Source organism: Nycticebus coucang, chromosome 3 (assembly GCF_027406575.1).
Source record: "Nycticebus coucang isolate mNycCou1 chromosome 3, mNycCou1.pri, whole genome shotgun sequence".
Taxonomy (NCBI): domain Eukaryota; kingdom Metazoa; phylum Chordata; class Mammalia; order Primates; family Lorisidae; genus Nycticebus; species Nycticebus coucang.
Window position 1 is genome coordinate 109,444,798 of NC_069782.1, and position 26,732 is coordinate 109,471,529.

The window sequence follows — 26,732 nt, forward strand, 5'->3', positions numbered from 1 at the left end:
TTTTGAGTTCACAGAACCTGCACCTCAGGCCCTGTCCTTGCAGCTTCCCAGTAGTTTGTATTCGCAGCATGGTTAGCTGTCAGTTCTAGCCTCCTGCCCTCCTTTGTCTAGGCTGATGATCCCCTGGCGTCTGGGTGCGTCTTTGGCTCAGTAAAGCCGTCCTCTGGGTCAGCCCCGCCCTGGGAGTCTGCCAGCACTACGCATGTGTTTTCTAGTCCCCATGCTCCACCCAGGCCAGTACTGTCTCAGGCAAACCCTTTACTCATGGGGCCTATGTTTCCGTCGTAGATCTGTTCTGCTGGTGGTTGCCACCTGAGAAGATGCCTGGCCTTCTCTGGTTCCCAGAGAGACAGGGGATGTGATTCCGGCAAATTGAGGGGTGAGCCCTATTGTTGCCAAAAACGGCTGCTGCTCTGCGCCTTGGGGCACCGCTGCTCCTTGTGTGGTTCCCTCTCAGCTGACCATCCTCTCCTCACTCCCGTGCTACAGAATCAGCACTGGCCAGCAGCAGTCCAGGCCCTGTCCCCACCTCTTGAGAAAACACCCAAGAATCTGCACTCCTATGGGACAGGCCTCCAGACCTCAGAGTGAAAGTGGAAGGGAGTGCTGGGAGCTCAGAATTGCAGGTAGAGAATATGTACAGTTTTACATAGTTTTATGCCTGGCTGGAGAATGCCATGGTACCATAGTAGGGGAAGTAGGTCCAGTTTTTAGAGGGTCTCTCCTGTGGAGTAAAATGGGAGGACTATTGAACTCTGCTAATTTGTTTATGGGGTACTCCAAGCTATTCTCATGTGGGAAGGGACTCCTGTCCACTTGTTGATGGATTTTGTACCTTTTGTTTGTATCCTTGGGGTCGCAGCTTGCCTCAGCAGGGTTGATGTGTGTTCTTCAACATTTTATCTTGGCGCAGCTCTAATCTGCTAGGTTACTTGCTAAATTTCTGTCCTGTAACTCTCCTTCTGGACGGGAGCCTCTGTGGAAAGCTGGCTTCAGTCAGCCATCTTGTCTCCACCCCTCTATAACTTTTGTTTCTATTTTTCTAATAAAAATGTCCTGTTCCAGAGAGATCCCTAGGCAGCAGGGCAGACAATTAAGCTACCTTTATTTGGTGTAATTGACACCAATTCCTTCAACCTTTCAGAAGCAGAACACAATCAGCAATGGAAATACTCCGCAGACACATGCCATGGCACGGAATGTCGGTGCTCTGGAACTTTCTTCTCGGCTAGTCTTCTTTTGTCTCCATTTCTGCCAGAAGCTTTATGGAATACCTTAAACAACTGTTGTGCCAGAGACTACACAGCCAGACAAGCCAACTCACAGAAGAGTCCTTTGTTGAAGAGCCATCCACAAGCCAGCGATTGCCTCAGTGTTCCAACATTGGGTTTCTGAGAGCAGCCGAGATTTCCACTCTTAAATGAATATTTATTTGAGGGAAGGAATTAGTTAGCTAAATCTCAAATAGAAGTCTATAATCTTAGTGGGTTGAAAAACCAAAGATCATTGGGGCCAAAACAGCTGAAAAGTAGGGGGAGAGATCTATAAGGAGAGAACTAAAAGAGGCACTCCAAATTCTGCATATAAACTCTGCTCAAATCTCTGACTGAGTCCTGAACTAGGCATGTGTGGAATGGACACTAAACAGCTCAGCTAAGGTGAAAGGGGTTAGATTTCACCTTCAAAGTAGACAGTTAAAAGTTTGAGGCCAGCAAAGTTAATTACCTGCAAAATCAGCACTGTTGAGAGGAATGTAACAGAATTTAGAGAATCAAAATGTTATTTACAATGTCCAGGATAATCCAAAATGATCAAAGAGAGAAAGAGGATAGAGTTAGAATAATATGAAGAAATAGTATAATGTTATGAGTACTCCAGAGAAATTACAGTCAGCGGAGACTGGCCAGATGTTGGAATTTACAGAAAAGGATTTTATTATAACTATTCACAAGAATATAAAAGAAGATGTGCTCATAATGAATGGAAAAGTAGAAATTCCTCCAGCAGAGAAACAGATGCTATTTTTTTTTTTTTTTTTTGAGACAGAGCCTCAAGCTGTCGCCCTGGGTAGAGTACTGTGGCATCACAGCTCACAGCAACCTTCAACTCCTGGGCTCAAGTGATTCTCCTGCCTCCACCTTCCAAGTGGCTGGGACTATAGGCACCTACCACAATGCCTGGTTATTTTTTGGTTGCAGCCATCATTGTTGTTTGGCGGGCCTGGGCTGGATTCAAACCCGCCAGCTCGGGTGTATGTGGCTGGTGCCTTAGCTGCTTGAGCCACAGATGCTATTTTCTAAAATGGAAATTCTAGAACTAAAAACTATGTCTGAAATTTACATATAAGAGATTTTTTTAGGAATAGAGAGAATGACAAATAGAAAGCCCAGAAACAGACCCATGAAAGTTCAAAAACTTGATATATAACTGCATTGACCTGGAAGATGAATGAGTAAAGATTATCCTGTTCAAAAATGTATATGTGATAAATGGATCCATTTAAACAATGGAATGGATCCCTCCCTCACACCATACACAAAACCAACTCTGGTGCAATTAAAGGCCAAACTATAAAAGGCAAGATTTAAAAAAAATAGAGAGAGACTAATATAGAAGAAAATCTTTGTGACTGTTGAGCAAGATTCTTAAAAACACAAAATACTAAACATAAAATTGTAAATTGATAAGTTTAAATATATCTTAATGTTAAATCAAGATATAATAGTGTACACAGAATATGGTGTCTATTTAATAAGAAACAAGAGAAAATAAAAGAATATATACATTTGTTGTCATTAATTTAAAAAGAAGCAGAAAAATGATAACCAAAAGAGATCAAAATAATTATTTATAAAAAGTAGTTGGGAACAACATGGAGACTGAAGACATATGCATCTTTTATAGGTGAATATGTATATATATTTTTCACCTAGAAGACATATAAATATTATATTTTTTGAAGTCAAATAAGAATGGATTTTAAAAACCCAAACTCCAAAATTGAATATAAACAGAATTAAATGGCTCTACCTATAAATCAAACTGATAGACTACTTAAGCTTACAGGGAAAATAACTCAAATAAGTTTTGAACACAGTTCTCTGACAGTATGCCCTTAGTATGATAAAGACCTAGAATAAAAGGAACTGCAAAGAAATATGGACTCTATTTAGTAGTTTTGTTTTTAACAGGGGTACTAGTATTATAGCTGTAAAACTCTTTTGTGTAAATTGTAAGATAGGTCAAATGAGTAATTACTGTTTGTAATGTTGTTTGGGAAGTAGAATTTTCACTACATGAAAGAAGGAAAATACAAAAATGTAATAGAAAAAGATAAGAAATAACCATGTGGGTAATGCATCTAAATTATACGTATCAGTAAGGACTCAGTTTTTTTGCACTGGCCTCTGGAAAGTGCTAGAAGCAATGAGGTACCAGTAGCAATGAGTCCCACTAGAGCCCAGATGTTGGATTCTATATCTCATTCCCCCACCAAAAGGAACCAGAACTCCTTGGAGAAATTGCTGAATCCAAGTCTAAGTCAGGGAAAGTACAAAGAAAACCTGAACTATCACATAGTACCAGAAAGCAAGTATGTGCTCAAAGACTAGTGAATTCATGTTGTTATCAGCAACGGAGCTATTTTCCAAAAGAAAAATCCTTTGGAACACTGATATGTAAAGGAGACAAAAGCAGAACTGTAACGCAAGTAGGAGGCCCAGATCCCTGATCATTCACCCTCTGTCTTCTCATGTTTTTCCAGTGGCAGTTTCGAAGATCCAGTTTGAGAACCACTGATCTATTGAAAAGAGCGTGGGTTAAACATCTGGAGACCTGGATTCTAGCCCACATTTGGCCCCAAACTAGCATATAGTCTTAAGTAAATATTTAGTCTCTCTGGGCCTTGTTTACTTATGTGTAAAGCAGACTTAAAGCTACTAATTTACCTATTTCTCAGTCATGAGGATCAAATAAGAAGATAAATGTGAAAATGCTTTGAAAGATTAAAAAGAATGGTTCATACTAGTGTAATTTATCACACCCCATGGGGCCTTTAGACACATTCTTGTACTCCATTTGGCAGCTGTCATTTCTAGCAGCTGCCAAATAGCAATGTAGCAATAAGGCATTTTTAATATATGTCATGGGGGAAGGGAGGCTTCTTTCAGCCTTCCTTTCACCACAAACTTACTAGTCATGTAACATGTATAACAGCACAAAAACAAAGATGAAAGATTGTGATCTCAAAGAGCTCACTGCCTAATAAAGGAAAATTTAGCATAAATAAAATACTTGCAATGTGGTATGCTCCCAACCAATGTGCACAATGTAAGGGTATATGGCACACCTCCTGGGGGTGGGACACAACCACAACAGGGACCTTGCCTAACAAATGCAAACTTTGTAACCCAATCATCTGCACCCTCATAGTAATCTTAAATTTAAAATAAATAAATATTACTTACCAAAATAAAATACTTGAGGTGCAGTATCAGCACAATGCTGGGAACATTTATGTTAGGTTTTCAACCAGGAGACAATGTTGTTAGTGGTGCCAGTATTTAGAAAGGGGGGGGGGGGCACAGAATACTGCATAGAAGTGAAGATGCCAACATAGCAAATCAGCTGGCAGACATTAATGAGTACTAACTTGGAGACAGAGACAGCAGACTGAAAACTCGTACCTACTTTCACTCATCCTTAAAATCCCACCAAAGTGGCAACTTGAATTTAGCAATAGACCAAAAGTATAGTGTAATTTAACCATGGAGGTTTATGCCAGCAAGTCAAGGTTAGTTTAACACTTTAAAATTAGTCAACCAATATAATTTTGAAGTTAAAAAAGAAAAATCATATGGTCAATTCAATAGATGCAAGAAAAAAACACTTGATGAAATTTAAAATTCTTTTCTTTTAAAAAGAAACAACTTAGCAGGCTGGAGGCAGTGGCTCACACTTGTAATCCCAGCACTTTGAGAGACTTAGATGAAGGATCACTTGAGAACAGGAGTTCAAGACCAGCCTGATCAATAGAACAAGACTCCATCTCTACAAAAAATAAAAAAAAAAGGCAGACTTAGTGGACATGACTGTAGTCCCAGAGATTCAGGAGGTGAGACAGAGAAATCACTGGGGCTCAGGAGTCTGAGGTTGCAGTGAGCTTTGAGGATGCCAATGCACTCTAACCCAGACGACAGAGTGAGACACTGTTTCAAAAGAAAAATTTAAAAAAGGAAAAGAAAATAAAAGAGCTTAGCAAAGTGGGAATAAAGGAATCTTTCTTATCTGAAAAATATAAATACAAATAGTATTTAAAACTTCACAAGTGAACATCATTTTTAATGAGAAGACACTGAAACATTTCTCTTTGATATAAGGAACAAAATAAGGATGCTGCTATCCCTCTTTCAGTGAACATTGCCTTAAGGGTCCTAGCCAAAATAACAACAAGACAAAGAATTATGATAGATAAGAGCTAAATGTAAAATTCATTCCTTCCTTCCTGCCTTCCTTCCTTCCTCTCTTTCTCTCTCTCTTTCTTCACCCTGGATAGAGTGCTATGGCATCATAGCTCACAGCAACCTCAAACTCTTGGGCTCAAGCAATGACCCCAAGTAGCCAGGACTACAGACACCTGCCATACCTCACATGGCTAATTTTTCTATTTTTAGCAGAGACAGGATCTCACTCTTCCTCAGGCTGGTCTTGAACTCCTGAACTCAGGTGATCCTTTCACCTTGACCTCCCAGAGTGTTAGGATTACAGGCATGAGCCACTGCACTGGGCCTGGACACAAAATTTAAATGGCATTATTTGTAGGTGATGTGGTTGTGTTCAAAGAAAATACAAAATAATCTAGAGGTAAATTATTAGAGGTAATAATTCAGTTTAGCAAAATTACTAGATATAAAATCAATATAAAATTTGTTATTTCTATATGTGAGCAACATTTAGAAAATAAAATTTAAAAGAATATGCCATTCATTATGATAGCAGGAATAATAAGTAACTAGAATTAACTGTAAGACTTATAGGACTTTTATGGCAATGTCCATAAAATTATAATAAGTAAAATTAAAGGAGAACTAAAAAAAATAATAAAATATATTATACCTGGGTTGGAAGACTCAATATTGTAAAAACAGCAATTCCCTGCAAATTAATCTAGAGTTTCAAGGTAATCCAATCAAAATTTCAATAGGTTTTTGGAGGAATATTGACAAGCCAATTCTAAAATATGTAAAAATACAAAGAGCCAAGAATAGTCAAGGCACAATTATAGTTGGAGGATTGGAGCTACTGACTATTAAGGATTACCAAAGGCTATAATACTTACAAGAAGAATGACATATTGGTACAAAGACAGGAAAATAGGCCAACAGAATAAGACACATGTACATCAGAAACTACCCACAAATGAATATTTGATTTATGGCAGGAGAGGTACTACAAAGAAGTTAGAAATGGTTGGAATTTTCAGAATAATGACAGGAAAGCTGAATATCATTGGGGGAAGAGGGAGATAGTGTTAGAACCCTTACAATGCAGCAAATCAATTCCATTTAGTTCATGGCACTAAACAGGAAAGGCAAATCAATAAACCCTTTTAGAACATCATATGGGAGAATATTTTTATAACTTCAAGGTAAGGAAATTTTCTCAAACAAGACACAAAATAAGGATTAACCATTAACAAAACATTAATTAACTTGAAAAAATTAAAATTATGAACATATACCCCATTAAAAGAGGCAATGACAATTCAGGAGTAATGAGTGCTCTTAGCGTCTGGGGTCTTCATACCTTTTCTCCTAAAAGAGAACTAGAGCACCTTATAAAAATCATAATTTCAAACCTGGAATAAGAAATGTGCAAGATGAATCTGGGACATCTCCTTCCTGAAAACCAGAAAGTTATTCATGGCTGCTCGAGTCATACCAAGAGAACACCAATTAGAAAGGACTCATACTGGCCAAAGATGGACAATTTTAGCATCAAAAAAATATAGAATAACCCCAGTGAATTAAAATACATCAAATATATAAAAATTCATGTGTTCAGGGCAGCGCCTATAGCTCAGTGGGTAGGGTGCTGGCCCCATATAGCGAGGGCGGTGGGTTCAAACCTGGCCCTGGCCAAACTACAACAAAAAAATAGCTGGGCGTTGTGGCAGGCACCTGTAGTCCCAGCTACTCGGGAGGCTGAGGCAAGAGAACCGCCTAAGCCCAGGAGTTGGAGGTTGCTATGAGCTGTGTGATGCCACGGCACTCTAAAATGAGGGCGATAAAATGAGCCTCTGTCTCTAAAAAAAAAAAAAAAATTCATGTGTTCATAAAGATGTCCCCCAAATAAAAATACATTGATCACTTTTACACTTGATCTTAATCAAAAGGCCAAGAAGTGATTATTATTGATCATTTATAGAAGTTGCTAGAATATGAGGTATTTATTGTAAAAATAATAAATAAAAGGAAAAAATCAAGTGCTTATACTGCTTTCCCTATGCACTATATTTCAGGCTAACAAAAATAACTGACCAAGAAATTTTCTTTGTAGATGAATCACGGTTAATAAATGCAAGAGGAATAGAATTAGAAAATCACTGGTTTGCGACCTCTAACAAAATAATTCATCTGGGCAATATTAGTGGTATAAAAATATTAAGGAGGACTTTATGGAGAGATTTTGAATGGATAGATTATGTTGACAGTTTTTTAAAAGTTAATGCCCATCACATTATTCAATTCCTAGGTATTTACTCCAGGGAAAGGGAAATTTGTCCTTTCTAAGACTTGTACCTAAATTTTTATAGCAGCTGCATTTCTAACAGCCAGGAAATAGAAAAACTCAAATGTCCATCAACAGATGAACAGATAAATAAATTGCTATATAGCCATACAATGGAATATCACTTAGCAATAAAAAGAAAAGAACTAATGACATGACAACGTCAATGAATAAAAATCAAACTACATATGCTGAATAATAGAAGCTGAGCAAAAGAGTACACTCTGTATGATTCCATTAACATGAAACTCTAGAAAACTCAAACTAATCTATAGAGACCAAAAGAAGATCAATGATTGCTTAGGAAGGAGATCGGGGAGGAGAGAGAGGAGGAAATCACAAAGCGTCATAATTACATGGTTTTAAAGGATACTGAGGGCTCTTCTGGGTTCAGCATAGATAAGAACCATGGTTGATTCATCGTATGTAAACAGATCCAGGAAAATAAGTGGGAATATGTCCTCCATATTACCCTTACCATCTGTTAGGTTCAATTATTAGGTCCACTTTTTACATTAGTGGGGAGTCACTAAAGAACATAAAAGCTAATTTTGACAGGAAGGTGGGTAGTAGGTGACAGGTAGATATTGTAGGCAGAATAATAATCCTGCCCAAAGATGTTCACGTCCTGGTCCCCAGAACATGTGAATATATTATGTTACATGGCAAGAAGGAATTAGGGTTGCAGGCGGAATTAAGGTTGATAAATTCTATCTGCAACTTGATAAATCATGTATCGTGGATTATCCAGCTGGTCCCAAGGTCATCACAAGAATGATAAGGCAAAGTAGAAGCAGGAAAACAAGAGTCAGGGTAAGATGTGATGGTAAAAGTGAAGCCAGAGGGACATGGTGTAAGGAAGACTCAGTTGGCCATTACTTGCTTTGAAGATAAGAGAGAGCCACAAGCCAAAGAATGTGGGAAGCCTCTAAAAGCTAGAGAAGGCAAGAAAATGGATTCTCCCCTACCATTTCCAGAAAGGAATGTAGCCCTACCCATATCTTGGTTTTATCCTAACGAGACTATTTCAGACTTTTGACCTTTGAAACAGTATAATAATATATTTGGGCTATTTTAAGCCCTAAGTTTATAGTAATTTGTTACTGCAACAATAGGAAACTAATACAGTGGAGAAGCATCAAATGTGGGAGGAAAGATCAGAACAGGTGGCAATCATAAGCCAAATAGAAAAGACTAAGGGCCCCATAGTGATGAACTCTTGGGCCTCCAGAGAGAAACAGGAAAGTACCAAGTACTGGAAGAAAGGACCAATAGGCCCATGAAGGAGAAAGAGATCTTGAAGAAAGAAAGGCTATGACCACCTTTATTTATTTCATTGCATTCCTATACACAAACCTGGCCTTGGGTCTCCAGAGAAGGACAGGAGAAAACAGTTATACTTCTGGAGTTTGGCAGAAAGATTCTTGAGGGACAGGTAGAGACTCAATGAGTAGCCAAGGACGTCAGCTTACATACTGTTCCCTCCAGGTTTTCGCATTTTCTTAGCAAGAGTCCTGCCAGAATCTTACCTGAATTAACATGAGGGACAGTCTTCCCATCCAGTGCAGGAGCTGAAAATCTAGAACACCCTTGAGGTTTAACTCCAACCCATTCCTGCAGTCCTAGAACAATCACCATCCCCACACAAACCAGTATAAGTTTTATTTGTGTAAAACTCTTAGCCAGAGTCCTTTAACTCTCAGTTATATGATTGATTACCTTAAACCACACTAGCAATTGGACAAGGCATCAAAAACAGAAGAATCTGCTTACATAGTCATTGGATCTGAACACCAAATGGAAACATTAATTTCTTAAAGCTGAAAGCAGTTATGGGATAAAACTCCTAAGGAACCTTGAACAACCTATTGAACCAAAACAACATCCTGTCCCACAAAGGCTTTCAATTCATGTTGTGAAATAAAACAGACATCGTGTTTTTACTCTCAGAACATAAAACACAGTATTGAGCTTCCAGTGCTCTAAAATAGATATACAATTTCAGAAAGTAGGATAAGTCTCCAATTCGGTTGGAAAATAATTATGGCTTCATGTTTATTTTCTTCAGGTTGAACCTATTGCCAGATAATTATTTCAAATGAATCTCTTTCCCAATCCTCTGGAAAAGAATGCTTGGTATGTTTTGATTGGTCAGTGTACCATCATGCATTTTATGAGCTCTTTGCTTAGTCTGATGTTAACGTTTTCTTTTTAGGCAAAAGAGAAAGACTACATCCAGAAGTGAGAGCAGTGGCACCTGAATTACTCAGTTAATATTCACTCTTCTTACTATACCAAAGATAGGAAGGAAAATCTGTCCTCTTTTTTGGTCCTATTTCTCCTTAATGGCTTCAATAGCAGCAAGTTATTTCCACCATAACTCTCAGTCTACCCATTCAACGATAAGACAGACACCTACTCAATGTCTGTCTTCCCTGTTACACTGTAAGCTTCTGGATGGTCAGGACTACCTGGCTCTTACTCCATGCGGTATTTCTAGTGCCCAATACAGGGCTTGGTACATAGTAAGTTCTATTTAAATATATTCTGAGTTAATGAACATATGAACAGGTAATTGCTTCCTTCCCTAAGGGTGGGGCAGTTTAATCCCAAGAACACTAGGTACCTTCAAAATAGTTTATTCCAGACAAATACAAGTGACATGAAATTTTCCAAACTATTTCCTAAGGAAATATTTATTAGTTCTACCACAACTATTAAAATCCTCTTATCTGGCAATCTCTTCAGCATGTCTACATTTAATGAGTATTCTGTAATTTCCTCTTCTTTTTTATTGCACTTCCATCTTATCAAGTCATACTATTTACCATGTCTGCTCCTAGATGTTCTCTCTGCCTGCTCTGATTTTTGGATGCTGCAGATGCTGTCCTAGCTTCAGGTTCCAACATTAACCGCTGGTATTGGCCCATGCCAGCCCTTGGATATACAGAGAACAGGTAGTTTGATTTCCTTTTTGAAAAAAAATTCAAAAAATGTAGGGGGCACAAGGATTTTTTTTTTATGTGGATGAAGTGTGTCATGCTGAGGACAGGGCTTTCAGTGTACCCATCACCAGAATAGTGTACATTATTCTCAATAGGTAGTTTTTTTATCCCTCACACCCAGCCCTTCCCCTTCTTCATTCACGCTGTCCACTACAGGTTTTTGTAGTGGATATATCCTTCGTTTAGCTTCCACTTCTGAGAACATGTGGTATCTGCTTTTCCACTCCTAAGGTATTTCTTTTAGATTGATGATCTCCTTTTCCACCCATAGTGCTGCAAAAGACATTAGTTCATTCCTGTGTATGGGTGAGTAGTACTCTGAGGTATGTATGTATATATGTATATATAACATTTTCTTTTCTTTCTTTCTTTTTTTTTTTGAGACAGAATTTCACTTTGTCACCCTGGTAGAGTGCCGTGGTGTCACAGGTCACAGCAACCTCAAACTCTTGGGCTTAAGCAATTCTCTTGCCTCACCCTCCCAAGTAGCTGGGACTACACAACACCCAGCTATTTTTTGTTGCAGTTGTCATTGTTGTTTAACTGGCCCAGACTGGGTTCGAACCCACCAGCTTCAGTGTATGTGGCTGGTGCCAGAACCACTGTGCTCTTAGAGCCAAGCCTATAACATTTTCTTTACTCATCAGTTGACAGGTACTTAGATTGGTTCCATATCTTTGCAATTGTATTTCTTTTTTTTTTTTTTTTTGAGACAGAGTCTCACTTTGTCACCCTTGATAGAGTGCTGTAGCATCATAGCTCACAGCAACCTCAAATTCTTGGGCTCAAGCGATTCTCTTGCTTCAGCCTCCCAAGTAGCTGGGATTACAGGCACCTGTCACAATGCCCACCTACTTTTAGAGATGAGGTCTCACTCTGGCTCAGGCTGGTCTCAAACCTGTGAGCTCAGGCAATCTACCCGCCTCAGCCTCCCAGACTGCTAGGATTACAGGTGTGAGCCACCGAAACCTGCAATTGTCAATTGTGCTGCAATAAACATTCAGATACAGATGTCTTTTGAATAAAAGAGCTTCTTTTCTTTGGGTTAGATACCTAGTAGTGGGATGGCTAGATGGAATGGTAGGTCTACTTTTCGTTCTTTGAGGAATCTCCATAAGGCTTTCCATAGCAGTTATACAAATTTACATTCCCACCAACAGTGGAAAGCATTTCCTTTTCACTACAATTGCACCAACATCTATCGTTTTTCAACTTTTTACTAATGGTGAGTCTGACAAAGGTAAGGTGATACATCATTGTGGTTTGAATTTGGATTTCCCTCATGATTAGTGATGTTGAACATTTTTTTTATTTGTTTCTTGGCCATTTGTCTATCTTGGCCAACTGTTTCATGAGATTTTTTTTTCTTTTTGATTTGTTTGAGTTATTTGTAAACTTTGGATATTAGCTCTTTGTTGGATGTATAGTTTACAAATACATATTCTCCTGTTCTGTAGGCTATTTGCTTTGTTTTTTATTTCCTGTGTGTGCATAAACTTTTTAGTTTAATTAATTTTCATTTATTTTTGTTTTTGTTGCTATACTTGTTTGGGGGGGCCCAATGTGACCACTTCTATTCAACATAGTACTAGAAGTCATATTCAGAGCAATTAGGCAAGAGAAAGAAATAAAGGACATCCAAATCAGGAAAGAGGATGTGAAACTATCTCTGTTTGCGGAAGATATGTTCTTATACCTAGAAAACCCTAAAAACACCACCAAAAGATTCCTAGAATTAATAAATAAATTTAGTAAAGTTTAAGATTCCAAAATTAATGTGCACAAATCAGCAGTGTTCCTATACACTAATCAGCCAAGCTGAGAGTCAAATCAAGAACTCAATACCATTTACAGTAGATACAAAGTGAATAAAACACTTGGAAATATATGTAACCAAAGTGTGAAAGATCTATACAAGAACTACAAAACACTGAAGAAAGAAATCATAGATAATACAAACAAATGGAAGAACATCCCATGCTCATGGGTTGAAAGAATTCACAATTTTCAAATGTCCATACTACCTAAAGTGATTTACAGATTCAATACAATTCCCATCAAAATACCAATGTCATTTTTCACAGATCTAGAAAAAAAATTCTAAATTTCATATGAAATTTAAAAAAAGAGTCTAAGTAGCCAAAGCAATCATAAGCGGAAAGAACAAATCTGGAGGCATCACATGACCTGACTTCAAATTATGTTACTAAGGCTATAGTAACCAAAACAGTGTGGTATTGGTCTAAAGGTAAATGCATAGACCAATAGAATAGAATAGAGAACTCAGAAATAAAACTGTACAGTTATGACCAACTAATTTTTGACAAAGCAAACAAAAATGTCCACTGGGGAAAGGATGCCCTATTTAATAAAAGATACTGTTCTATTTCAACAGAGAAAGGAGATTCTAATGAAGACACTCTCAGGCATTAGACATGAACTATCAGAAAAATGGTGAACTTAACCTTGAAGTTTGGTTCCCTCTCTTTTAGGGTTTTTCTTGTCATCAGACAACCATCAAAAAGTAAGTAAATTTTTAAAGGGATGATGGATTGGTTTATGTTCTCAGATTTTAAGAAATAAGACTCCCCCTCCCCCCCCACAAAAAAAAAAAACCATCAGCACGTCATGATGTCATGAGGTGGGGAGGGGGAGAAGAAGAGGGTCTAGGCAGAACTTAATCTCTGTTCAAAGCCATTTTCTATTATATTGCCACTCTTTCCCTCAAGCCTTCCTCTAGTTTTCAAAAATGTGAATTTTATAACTCTGTTGGTCTTACCTCTTATTACAAAAAAAATTTCCATTTAGTAACTGAGAACCAGTATGGATTGTTGGATTATATGCTGTATGGATTATACTTTAAATGATTGGATGGGAGAAAAACCTGGCCTGCTGAACCCTGAAGTCTGGAGGGTCTATAAGAAGGTGGCTATTAAGTAACCTAGGTAACCAATGACCAATCTAAAGAGATAATAATCTGACCAATAGAAAAGAGCAGTAGTGCCTGGAGGCACAGAGAGGCCAATAAAAGAGTTGCAACCAATTTCAAACAGAGGGAAAGAGTGTATTTATACCTCTGCACAGCCTTTGCCCATCAATCTCTCACTTTGTCTCCATTGTGAGAGGAACACTACTCCCAACTCTCTTTGGAATACTCAAAACTTTCCCTTTGTTCTTCCTGTATAAAATTTCTCTTTTTTATACTAATAAAATAAAATAAAATAATTGTGCGATTGGGCCCACAAGCATTAATGTATAGAGTTCATAATCTATTAAAGGATGCCCTATTTAATAAAAGATACTGTTTGGCCTTCTGTGAAGCTAATCAGGATAGAAAAATGTGAGAATTGAAAGAGAAGATACAGACTGGAAACATATTTTAATCTTAGAGAAAAAAATATTTGTTTGTTTATTTGTTTATTTTGTGGGAGGGAGAAAAAAAGGAAAAGACCAGAACCCTGAGTGAGATGCAGGGATCAAAAAGAAATTTGATGAGCTGAAAGAGTCTTTAGGAAGAATTTTATAACAGGTAGGGAATGGAAATAAAGATGACGAAATAACTTTTAGGACTTCTGCTAGACATTCTTCTGACATTCTTCAAGTACTATTTGAATTAATTTCTGATTAGTCTTGGTTGTCAAAGCCATGTTTACCTGAATGTTACATAGATCAGATTACCTGGATCCCTGTGTTTAAATGTGTTCTTTCTCTTTTAATTCCTTTCTTTATCCACATATATTGAGAAATCAATATTACAGGTAAGTGGAACCCAACTAATCAGAATTTCCTTAGCTAATTTAACTATTTTTCCCCCAGAGAGCTTTCATGACAAATAAACTAATGAAAAAAAATATTTCATATAAGAAATTCTGTTAGAACACACATATATTTAACTGTTACAGGACAGATAACATTTCCATCTTCAATACTTTGAACTTTAACCAGTAAACATAGACAATCAACTAAAATTCAAAATCATGGCCCTGAGATACTTTTTTTTTTTTCGAGACAGAGTCTCACTATGTTACCCTCAGTAAAGTGCTGTGGTGTCACAGCTCACAGCAGCCTCCAACTCTTGGACTTAAGCAATTCTCTTATGTCAGCGTCCCAAGTAGCTGGGACTACAGGCACCTGCCACAATGTCCGGCTATTTTTTTGTTGTTGTTGTTGCAGTTGTCATTGTTTAGCTGTCCAGGGCCGCGTTTGAACCTGTCAGCCTCGGTGTATGTGGCCGGCACCCTAACCACTGTGCTACAGGCACAGAGCCCTGTGATACTTTTTAAACCTCACTTTGTGTATATACAAAAGAACAAAAAATAACCAGAGAGTTTTTTGGTTTAAGGCCAGGCACCGCAGCTCACGCCTGTAATCCTAGTAGTCCAGGAGGTCAAATGGGTTAATTGCTTGAGTTCAGGAGACTGAGAAAGCCTGAGCAAAAGTGAAACCGTCATCTCTACTAAAAATAGAAAACTAGCCAGGTGTTATGGGGAGGAGGTCCCAGCTTCTGGGGAGGCTAAGGCAGGAGGATCACTTGAGCCCCGCAGTTTGAGGTTGATGTGACCTATGATGATGCCGTGGCACTCTACCTATGGTGACACAATGAGACTCTCTAAAAAAAAAAAAAAAAGAGTTTTGGTTTAAGATCCAATCTCTTCCTTCCAGCCTGGGGCATTGCTGTTAAAGGCAGTTTGTTACATACCTCTTAGGCTGCCTTAAAGACACAGCATGCAGTTCCAAAGGGATCAAGGATCAGTCACTTATGGACATATGTATAAAACAAAAATCTCAACTTGACATACCAATCATTTTTTTCTGTATTTCTTTTCTTTAAAAGATGGGACTTTATGAGCAGGACACTTAAAGAAGCATACTGAAATTTCTCTGTACCCTGAGGAAACTCCAAAACACGGAAGGGCAAAACAACTAGACTTTCTCTTTCCCACTGAAAACTTTTTCCCAAAATGACCCATTCCTACAGGGAGCCGTTGGGGCTCCTCAGGTATGTTTATATTCTGTATTAGGACAAAGAGGCAGGCAGGCCTCCATCCGCACACAACATCTATAGACATTACTTGTGGCCAGGTTTTCTGTGAGGTTTTTTTTTTTTTTTTCCCTCTCTCTTTTGCTTCCTTTAATTTCTGCTGAGAAAAAATGCCCTGAATTCCAACTTCTATCAATTGTCTTTCACCGCAGGCCACACAATTGGCAAAACCAACATAGAGATGCCTGGGAATCTGAAATGGGTACCACTGATTATTTTAACAGTAGAGACCTTTTGTTCTCATTTGCCACAGTTACTTAAATAATTCTTTAGACTTGACTGTCAAGACTCTCACTTGGTCTTTTTTCCACTGACATATTTATCATGATTCTTTCCTCCTCTTCTCAGACCTGGGCTTATGACATTTCTGCTAGAATTGATATCAACACCACAGTTGTGTTTATGTCTACCCCCGCATGTCAGGCTCACTGATGTGGTGAGCAAAGCTTGGGAAGTGAAGCCATGGAGGCTGAGTCATCAGTCATCATCTCTTGTCTCCTTGGGTCTGACCAAAATGACAGAGGCTCCGCTCAGTCAAGTGTCACTGGGAGACCACAGCAGAAAGGAAGCAGAGGATTCTCCCATTTGACTCTAACCACTGGTAAGAAAGGTCACATTTTCATCATAGCATGGGAAGATGTTAGTCTAGAAATCTCAATGCAGCTTCCATTCCATTTTGTCCTGCAGCCCACAGCTTAAATGATCCTTTCTAAATGGTAAACCACTTTGAAAAGCTGCTAAAGTTTAATATAGCTATACTCTGAGCCTCAGCATTTTTACTTCTGAATACATATATGCATACATGCAACATATCTATATCACATATTCATATATGTAAAAATACATAATATGGATAATAGAAATCCATCCATATGTTCACTGAAAGACAGGTACAAGAATGTTCTTAGCAGCACTATTTACACACTATTACAGTTATTTATTTATTTATTAACTGCCTAAGTCATTTCTAAGTCAACAGTATAATGTATAAATAAATTGTGGTATATTTATATAATAGAATACTATACAGCAATGAGAATGAAAGAACTATGACAAAAATATGGATGAATAGAACAAACATTATATTGAGCAAAATAAAACAAATAGAAAAAACATTGTATAGTTTCATTTATATTAAGTTAAAAACTAGGCAAAATTAATTTATGCTGTTAGAAGCCAAGATAGAAGTTATGAGGTCTGACAATTAAGTTCGCCAACCTGCTGTGTGCTTACATTGGAAGCACTGTACAAACAACTTGATAAGGATTCATAACCTTGGTATATCAGCGTCTCAGAGTTGTGTTTGTGTTGCTATGTGATGGTGTCTTGTGTTTGTGTTACTGTGTGATGGTGGCATTCATTATTGTTGTTGCTTGTTTTTGTGTGCCACCATGGGAATGTTGGAGTTTGAATTAGAGCAATGAGCACATGTTCATAAATTTCTTGTTAAACCTGGAAAGAGTTGAAGTGAAATCAGGGACATGTTAGTTTATGGGGATAATGCCATGAAAAAAATGGGAGTGTCAAATGGATTAAATGTCTTTCTGAGAAGAGAGAGAGTGTCACTGATGAAGAGAGGTCAGAGCAATCATTAATAAGCAGAACTGACAAAAACATTGCAAAAAGTCACTGAATTGTATGTCAAAATCATCAACTAACTATGAAAAGCATAGCAGACCAAGTAAACCTTCAATAGAAAAACAGTTAAGAAAATCTTAACTGAAAATCTTGGCCAACAACTCATGGCTCTTACATCATGACAATATACCAGCTCACACTGCACTATCTGGGAGTTTTTACCCAGTAAACAAATAATTGTATTCAAACACCCTCAGTGCTCATCTGATCTGGCCCCCAGTAACTTTTTTCTTTACCCAAAGATAAAGGAAATATTGAAAGGAAGACATTTTGATGACATTCAAGACATCAAGTGTGATATAACAGCACTAATGGCCATTCGAGAAAAAGGGTTCCAAAATTGCTTTGAAGGGTGGACTAGGCTCTGGCATCAATGCATAGCTTCCCAAGGGGAGCACTTTGAAGGTAACCATAGTGATGCTCAGCATTCAAATATGTAGCACTTTTTCTAGGATGAGTGCTCCAACTTCATTGTCAAATCTTATCTTGTACCCTTGGGGTTGTAATTAGAATGAAGCAGGAGGGGTCTTCCATGGTGACTTTGCCTTTACTACTTAGGCACTGCTTACCCTGCTGTGTTCAGGTTGTGAACAAGTGATACACTTTTGGCTTTGTATGTTATACTTCAATTAAAAGTATTTTAAAAAGTCATCTTCTCATACATGCCATAATATGGGTGAACCTTGAAGACCCACTATGTCAAATAAGCTAGAAACAAAAGGACAAAAATATTGTATGACTCCAATTATGAGGTACCTGGAATAGTCCTTTCATACAGACAGAAAGTAGAATGGTGGTTGTGAAGGGCTGAGGGAAGAGTGAATGGAAAATTTTTGTTTAATAGGATCAGAGTTTCAGTTTGTGATGATGAAAAAGTTCTGAGGAGGTGATGGCTACACAATAATGAGAATGTACTTAAGGCAACAAACTGTGCAGTTATAAAAGGTTAAACTGGTCAATTTTTTGTTATATGTAAATTTCTTTCCTTTCTTTCTTCTTCTTTTTCTTTTTTTTTTTTTTTTGAGACAGAGTCTCACTCTGTTGTCCCAGGCTAGAGCACCAGGACATCATAGATCATAGCAACTTCAAACTCCTGGATTCAGGAGATTCTTCTGCTTCAGCCTCCAAGTAGCTAGGACTATAGGCAGCCACCATGACACCAGGTAATTTTTCTATTTTTAGTAGGGAAGAGGTCTCACTCTTGCTAAGGCTGGTCTGGAACTCCTGAGCTCAAGTTACCACAATAAAAAAAAAAAAAAAGTCATTTAATTTCAGACTTTCTGATCACCTCACATTAATAGTACTTAACAAAATAGATCTTTTTATTTCAAGTTAATATAAGGGTACAATTGGGTTACAATGTTTGCATTTGTTAGGTAAAGTTCCTGTTGTAGTTGTGTCCCACACCCATGAGGTGTGCCATATACCCTTACATTGTGCCCATTTCACCCCCTCTTTTCACCTCCCCCATCTTGAATTGAACTGAGTTCTTCTCTTGTGTAGGTGTATATTAGATCATCTACTGGCTTCACATTAGTATAGAATACATTGGACACTTGCTTTTCCAGTCTTGTGATACTTCACTAGGAAAAATGTGTTTTGGCTCCATCCAGGTCAATACAAAAGATGTAAAGCCTCCATTGTTTTTTATAGCTGAATAGTATTCCATGGTATACATATACCACAGTTTGTTAATCCATTCCTGGGTTGAGGGGTATTGTTCAGTTTACAATTGCCAAGATGTGGAAACAAAATAGGTTCTTAATAAATCTCTGACTGGTACATTGCCTGTAGCTCAGCAGCTAGGGCACCAGCCACATACACCAGAGCTGGCCCGTTTGAACCCAGCCTGGACCTGCCAAACAACAATAACAACTACAACCAAAAAAAAAAAAAAAAAATAGCTGGGCCTTGTGGTAGGCGCCTGTAGTCCCAGCTACTCAGGAGGCTAAGGCAAGACACTTGCTTAAGCCCAACAGTTTGAGGTTCCTGCCAGCTGTAATGCCACAGCACTCTACTAAGGGCAACATAGTGAGACTCTGTCTCAAAATAAAGAAATATAAATAAAAAAATAAATCTCTGATGGACCAACACATTGTCTAGGAGATCTGTAGCAAGTTATAAAACATTTCTTGATATCTTTTTATTTATGTATTATAAAAATATTTATTAAGCATTTATGTACATGTATGTTGTGGGGAACTCAAAAATGAAATGAGGCAGCATGTTCTTCCAGAAATGAAACTAGCTCTTGAAGGTAGCAATGAATTCCCAGTGTAGCTTTCAGCTACAGACTGGGTCGAATCAGCACATAGATTCCAACCCAATGTGATATATCAGATTGTGTAGTATTAACTGCTTCCAAAGCTCATTTAAAAGGATTCTGAGGTCCATTTGGGCTCAGCAGAAACATAAATATCATTAAAAAAATACCAGCGGTGCATCTTACAAGGGTATATGTGAAACTTGGTAAACAGTCTGTGAAGCTAGTGAATGATGCCCCATGAATATATCAATGTACACATCTATGATTTAATAATAAAAAAATGGTGATGTCTATCATGAGGAATTGAAAGGGGAGATGGCATGAGTATCATAGATTTTGCCATCCTTGAACTTGTTGGTCTCTCATGGAGGGCACTGTAGATGTGAATGAAGAATCAGACTGAACCCAAACTAACAAATGACTTGAGTCTTCTTCAACCTGGAAGTTTATGAAAACAAAAACAAGTTGCAAACTTACTGGTCCTTGTGGAGCTAAAGATTAGGCTGCTTTAGTTTCTCTTTCTATAAAATGGCAGGAATTATCACTGTTATTTTACCACTTAGGTTCACTAACACATCAAGGAGATGAAATCCCTAAAATAAAATCTGTAAATGAACACACATTTGAGTGTCTTTCTTAACCTTAATGAGAAAAAAGGGAATACATGTAATAAAAAATAATATATAATAATAGTTATATATTTCTGACATTTCTTTTTTTTTTTTTTTTTTTTGAGACAGAGTCTCACTTTATGGCCCTCGGTAGAGTGCCATGGCATCACACAGTTCACAGCAACCTCCAACTCCTGGGCTTAAGTGATTCTCTTGCCTCAGCCTCTCGAGTAGCTGGGACTACAGGCGCCCGCCACAACGCCCGGCTATTTTTTGGTTGCAGTTTGGCCAGGGCCGGGTTTGAACCCGCCACCCTTGGTATATGGGGCTGGCGCCTTACCGACTGAGCCACAATAATCTACCATATGGCATGTGATCCATTAAACTTCTAAGGTATTTTACAGCATTTCATTTTAACAACAAACTGGTAAGGTAGGAATTCTTATTCAAAGTTATAGATAAGAACAGTAAGTCAAAAAAGAAAAAAGGCTTAAAAACTTGCCCTAAGTCACACTGTCAATAAATAATTGAACTGGGAGTAGAACCACATCTTTGTTCATAGCCATAGCTGTGAGATGCCGTAGCTACGGAGATGCCGTAGCTAATTGGTACTGCTTCTCAAACATGGCTATCCCATACAGGGGATTTGCGGGGGAAAAAGGCAAGGTCAGACCTGCTGGTAAAGGCAAATTTCTGGAGCAGCTGTTCCCCTACTAGCTGTTGATGTGGTCTTCCTCTCTGGCAGTTCCTGTCCTGCAGGTAACCAGGGGCATCACACTGTCCTCCACCTCCGTCCACACTAGTGAACCCTGAACGAGGCCCTGAGAGTTCCCAACTCCTGTACCTGCCTCCCTGCATAGGGCATTGTACCAAGACAGTTGTTCTCAAGCCCTCCTGTAACGTTCTCTAAATAACTGTACTCCAACATCTATCAGAGCAGCTATGCTTCTTCATGCTTTACATGCCAGGCTTTGGTTACATTTAACCATATGAAATTGGTTATATTCGATGCAGGGAAGATGGCGGCTGAGTAACAGCTTCCTTGCATCTGGGCACTGTGAGTCTGGGGAGATAGGACTCCAGGCATCTCTGGCTGGTGGGATCTGCCTATCATCACCCCTGTGAGGATACAGGGAGTCAGTGAGAGACTTCTGGACCCCAAGAGGAGGACTAAAACAGTGGAAAAATGGCAAGTGGTCGCGTGTGTTCAATCCGTCTAAACCCGCCCGCAACTGTAAGTTCAGTAGCAGCAAGACTGCAAACCAGAAAGGCCTTACCTGTGAACTGTTTTGGTGTCTTTGGACTTGGCACTCAGTTGAACTGCCTTGGGGAGAGACTGAGCGGGAGTGTGGAGAACTTTGGCCATTGTCTAGGGCCCCAGTCTGAGGCGCTGAGCCACACGGAGCTAATAGTGTTTGGCTGTGGGTCACAGGGAGCCATTGTGAGCGATGTGCCCTGGCAATCTCCACCCTCAGGGTCACAGAGCTAGAATTGGGTGGGAGCTGGTAACCCAGCGACCAAGTAGCCTAAGGGCGGGGTCTGAGCCACCTTGCAGCCCTAACCCTCAGGGGCAGAGTGAGACCGGTTTTGGCACACTGGGTAAGTGGATAGCCACTTCAGCAGTGATTCCAGTGACAAGCACTTTCCTGGGAAAACTTCTGCTCAGCAAGTGAACAAGTTCAAAGTGCCTTTTAAGAGGGCTGAAGAGAGATTTAGGGTGTCTACCTGCTGGGGTTTGAGAAATCAGCAGCCTCCAGTCATATCAGAACTGTGATTAACATCTCATACCCCAGAAGAGCACGTGTTGCCCAGACAATATTCAATAACATATACATACTGCTTTGTTTTTGGTTGTGATTTTTTTTGTTTCTTTTTTTTTTTTTTTTTTTTGGTTTGGTTGGTTTTTTTTTGTTTATTTTGATGTTGTTGATGTTGTTTTGTTTTTTAATTTCAACCTTTTCCATACAGATCCTTTTTCTTTCTCAATTTATGTAGTTCAATTATAATTTCCCATTGCTGCCTTTGCTAGTGTTTCTACTGCTATTATTTGGTTTTTCACCCAATTTTATACTGTAAAGTTTTCTGTTTGCTTGTTTCAGTTTGATTTATAGCATTTTTGTCTTTCCTCTCTACTTGGTGGAGGTGGGGTACTGTGTCTGATCAGGTTAGCAAAGAGCTGCTGACCTCAAGGGAACCACCCAACTGGGCACCCCCAGAAGGTGGGGTTTTTTTAAGGTTGTGTCAAAGTACCCTACTGCACACCTATATTGCTCTGTCTCCCTCTTTCTGTGCCTCTCTTCTTTTTGTCAATATTTCTTTTACCCACCCCCTCTCCTGTCTCTATTTTTATTTTATTTTCTTATCACTCGGTCCTCCTTTCTTTCATCCCTTTTTTGCACTTCATCCTTCTCACCCTTCTGGTCCTGTAACACTTAGTCCACAGGCACGAGAACTTAAAGAGCAAGAGGAAGTGAAAGGAAAATTAGGGCAAGGAAATAGATAAAAGAAATCACTCATGAGGAAGAATCAGCAGAAAACTCCAGGCAACATGAAGAACCAGTCCAGAACAATCCCACCATGGGTCCAGGAGGTAGCTACTGCAGATGATTCCACCTATAAAGAAATGTTAGAAATAACAGAAAGGGAATTTAGAAAACACATGTTGAAAACAATGAAAGAAATGATGGAAACAATGAAGGAAACTGCTAATAAAGTGGAAAATAACCAAAAGGAAATCCAAAAACAGAATCAAATAAGAGATGAATGATACGAGGAATATAAAAAGAATATAGCAGAGCTGAAGGAACTAAAACAGTCAATTAGGGAACTTAAAGATGCAATGGAAAGTATCAGCAACAGGTTAGACCATGCAGAAGAAAGAATTTCAGAGGTAGAAGACAAAGTACTTGAGATAACTCAGATAGTAAAAGAGGCAGAAAAGAAGAGAGAGAAAGCAGAATGTTCACTGTCAGAATTATGGGACTTTATGAAGCGTTCCAACATACGAGTTATAGGAATCCCAGAAGGGGAAGAAGAATGCCCCAGAGGAGTGGAAGCCATACTAGAGAATATTATAAAAGAAAATTTCCCAAATATCACCAAAGATTCTGACACACTGCTTTCAGAGGGATATCGGACCCCAGGTCACCTCAACTCTAACCGAGCTTCTCCAAGACACATTGTGATGAACCTGTCCAAAGTCAAGACAAAAGAAAAGATTCTGCAAGCTGACAGGAGTAAGCGCCAGTTGACCTACAGGGGCAAATCCATCAGAGTGACCACAGACTTCTCTAATGAAACTTTCCAAGCAAGAAGACGATGGTCATCTACCTTTAATCTACTTAAACAGAACAATTTCCAGCCCAGAATTCTGTACCCTGCTAAGCTAAGCTTAAAAATTGACGGAGAAATCAAATCATTTACGGATATACAAACATTGAGGAAATTCGCCACAAGACCAGCTCTACAGGAAATACTTCAACCTGTTCTGCACACTGACCACCACAATGGATCAGCAGCAAGTAAGAACTCAGAAATTAAAGGACAGAACCTAACCTCCACACTGATGCAAAAGATAAAACTAAGCAATGGACTCTCACAAAATAAGACGAATAGAATACTATCACACTTATCAATTATCTCAATAAATGTTAATGGATTGATTTCCCCACTGAAGAGACATAGATTGGTTGACTGGATTAAAAAACACAAGCCATCCATTTGCTGTCTGCAAGAAACACACCTGGCTCCAAAGGACAAATTAAAGCTCTGAGTCAAAGGTTGGAAGACAATTTTTCAGGCAAATGGCATTCAGAAGAAAAGAGGAGTTGCAATCTTATTTTCAGATACATGTGGATTTAAAGCAACTAAAGTCAAAAAAGACAAAGATGGTCACTTTATATTGGTCAAGGGAAAAATACAACAAGAAGACATTTCAATTCTAAATATTTATGCACCCAATTTAAATGCTCCCAGATTCTTGAAACAGACCTTACTCAGTCTAAGCAATATGATATCTGATAATACCATAACAACAGGGGACTTTAACACTCCTCTTACAGAGCTGACTCCTCTTACAGAGCTGGACAGATCCTCTAAACAGAAATTAAACAAAGATATAAGAGATTTAAATGAGACCCTAGAACAACTGTGCTTGATAGACACATATAGAACACTCCATCCCAAATATAAAGAATATACATTCTTCTCATCACCCCATGGAACATTCTCCAAAATTGATCATATCCTGGGACACAAAACAAATATCAACAGAATCAAAAGAATTGAAATTTTACCTTGTATCTTCTCAGACCATAAGGCACTAAACATGGAACTCAACTCTAACAAAAATGCTCAACCCCACCCAAAGGCATGGAAATTAAACAATCTTCTGTTGAATAACAGATGGGTGCAGGAAGAAATAAAACAGGAAATCATTAACTTCCTTGAGCATAACAACAATGGGAGTATACCTGTGGAATACTGCAAAAGCAGTTTTGAGAGGAAAATTCATTGCTTTAGATGCCTACATTCAAAAAACAGAAAGAGAGCGCATCAACAATCTCACAACAGATCTTATGGAATTGGAAAAAGAAGAACAATCTAAGCCTAAACTCAGTAGAAGAAAAGAAATATCCAAAATCAAGTCAGAGATCAATGAAATTGAAAACAAAAGAATCATTCACAAAATTAATGAAACAAGGAGTTAGTCTTTTGAAAAAATAAATAAAATAGATAAACCATTGGCCAGACTAACGAGGAATAGAAAAGTAAAATCTCTAGTAACCTCAATCAGAAATGATAAAGGGGAAATAACAACTGATCCCACAGAGATACAAGAGATCATCTCTGAATGCTAACAGAAACTCTATGCCCAGAAATTTGACAATGTGAAGGAAATGGATCAATATTTGGAATAACACCCTCTCCCTAGACTTAGCCAGGAAGAAATAGAGCTCCTGAACAGACCAATTTCAAGCACTGAGATCAAAGAAATAATAAAAAAGCTTCCAACCGAAAAATGCCCTGGTCCAGATGGCTTCACACCAGAATTCTATCAAACCTTCAAGGAAGAGCTTATTCCTGTACTGCAGAAATTATTCCAAAAAATTGAGGAAGAAGGAATCCTCCCCAACACATTCCATGAAGCAAACATCAACCTGATACCAAAACCAGGAAAAGACCCAAACAAAAAGGAGAATTTCAGACCAATCTCACTCATGAATATAGATGCAAAAATTCTCAACAAAATCCTAGCCAGTAGATTACAGCTTATCATCAAAAAAGTCATTCATCATGATCAAGTAGGCTTCATCCCAGGGATGAAAGGCTGGTTTAACATATGCAAGTCCATAAACGTTATCCACCATATTAACAGAGGCAAAAATAAAGATCACATGATCCTCTCAATAGATGCAGAAAAAGCATTTGATAAAATCCAGCATCCTTTTCTAATTAAAACACTGAAGAGTATAGGCATAGGTGGCACATTTCTAAAACTGATTGAAGCTATCTATGACAAACCCACAGCTAATATTTTACTGAATGGAGTAAAACTGAAAGCTTTTCCTCTTAGAACTGGAACCAGACAAGGTTGTCCTCTGTCACCTTTACTATTCAACATAGTGCTGGAAGTTCTAGCCAATACAATTAGGCAAGACAAGGAAATAAAGGGAATCCAAATGGGAGCAGAGGAGGTCAAACTCTCCCTCTTTGCTGACGACATGATCTTATACTTAGAGAACCCCAAAGACTCAACCACAAGACTCTTAGAAGTCATCAAAAAATACAGTAATGTTTCAGGATATAAAATCAATGTCCACAAGTCAGTAGCCTTTGTATACACCAGTAACAGTCAAGATGAGAAGCTAATTAAGGACACAACTCCCTTCACCATAGTTTTAAAGAAAATGAAATACCTAGGAATATACCTAACGAAGGAGGTGAAGGACCTCTATAAAATCCTCAGAAAGGAAATAGCAGAGGATATTAACAAATGGAAGAACACACCATGCTCATGGATGGGAAGAATCAACATTGTTAAAATGTCTATACTTCCCAAAGCAATCTACCTATTCAATGCCATTCCTATCAAAATACCAACATCGTACTTTCAAGATTTGGAAAAAATGATTCTGCATTTTGTATGGAACCGGAAAAAACCCCGTATAGCTAAGGCAGTTCTTAGTAACAAAAATAAAGCTGGGGGCATCAGCATACCAGATTTTAGTCTGTACTACAAGGCCATAGTGGTCAAGACAGCATGGTACTGGCACAAAAACAGAGACATAGACACTTGGAATTGAATTGAAAACCAAGAAATGAAACTAACATCTTACAACCACCTAATCTTCGATAAACCAAACAAGAACATACCTTGGGGG

General features: G+C 38.4%; 1 pseudogene; it reads left to right on the forward strand.

The window, feature by feature from the left end:
• LOC128581086 (Y-box-binding protein 1-like) overlaps positions 1-26,732 on the forward strand; it is a 52,193-nt pseudogene that overhangs the window by 12,824 nt on the left and 12,637 nt on the right.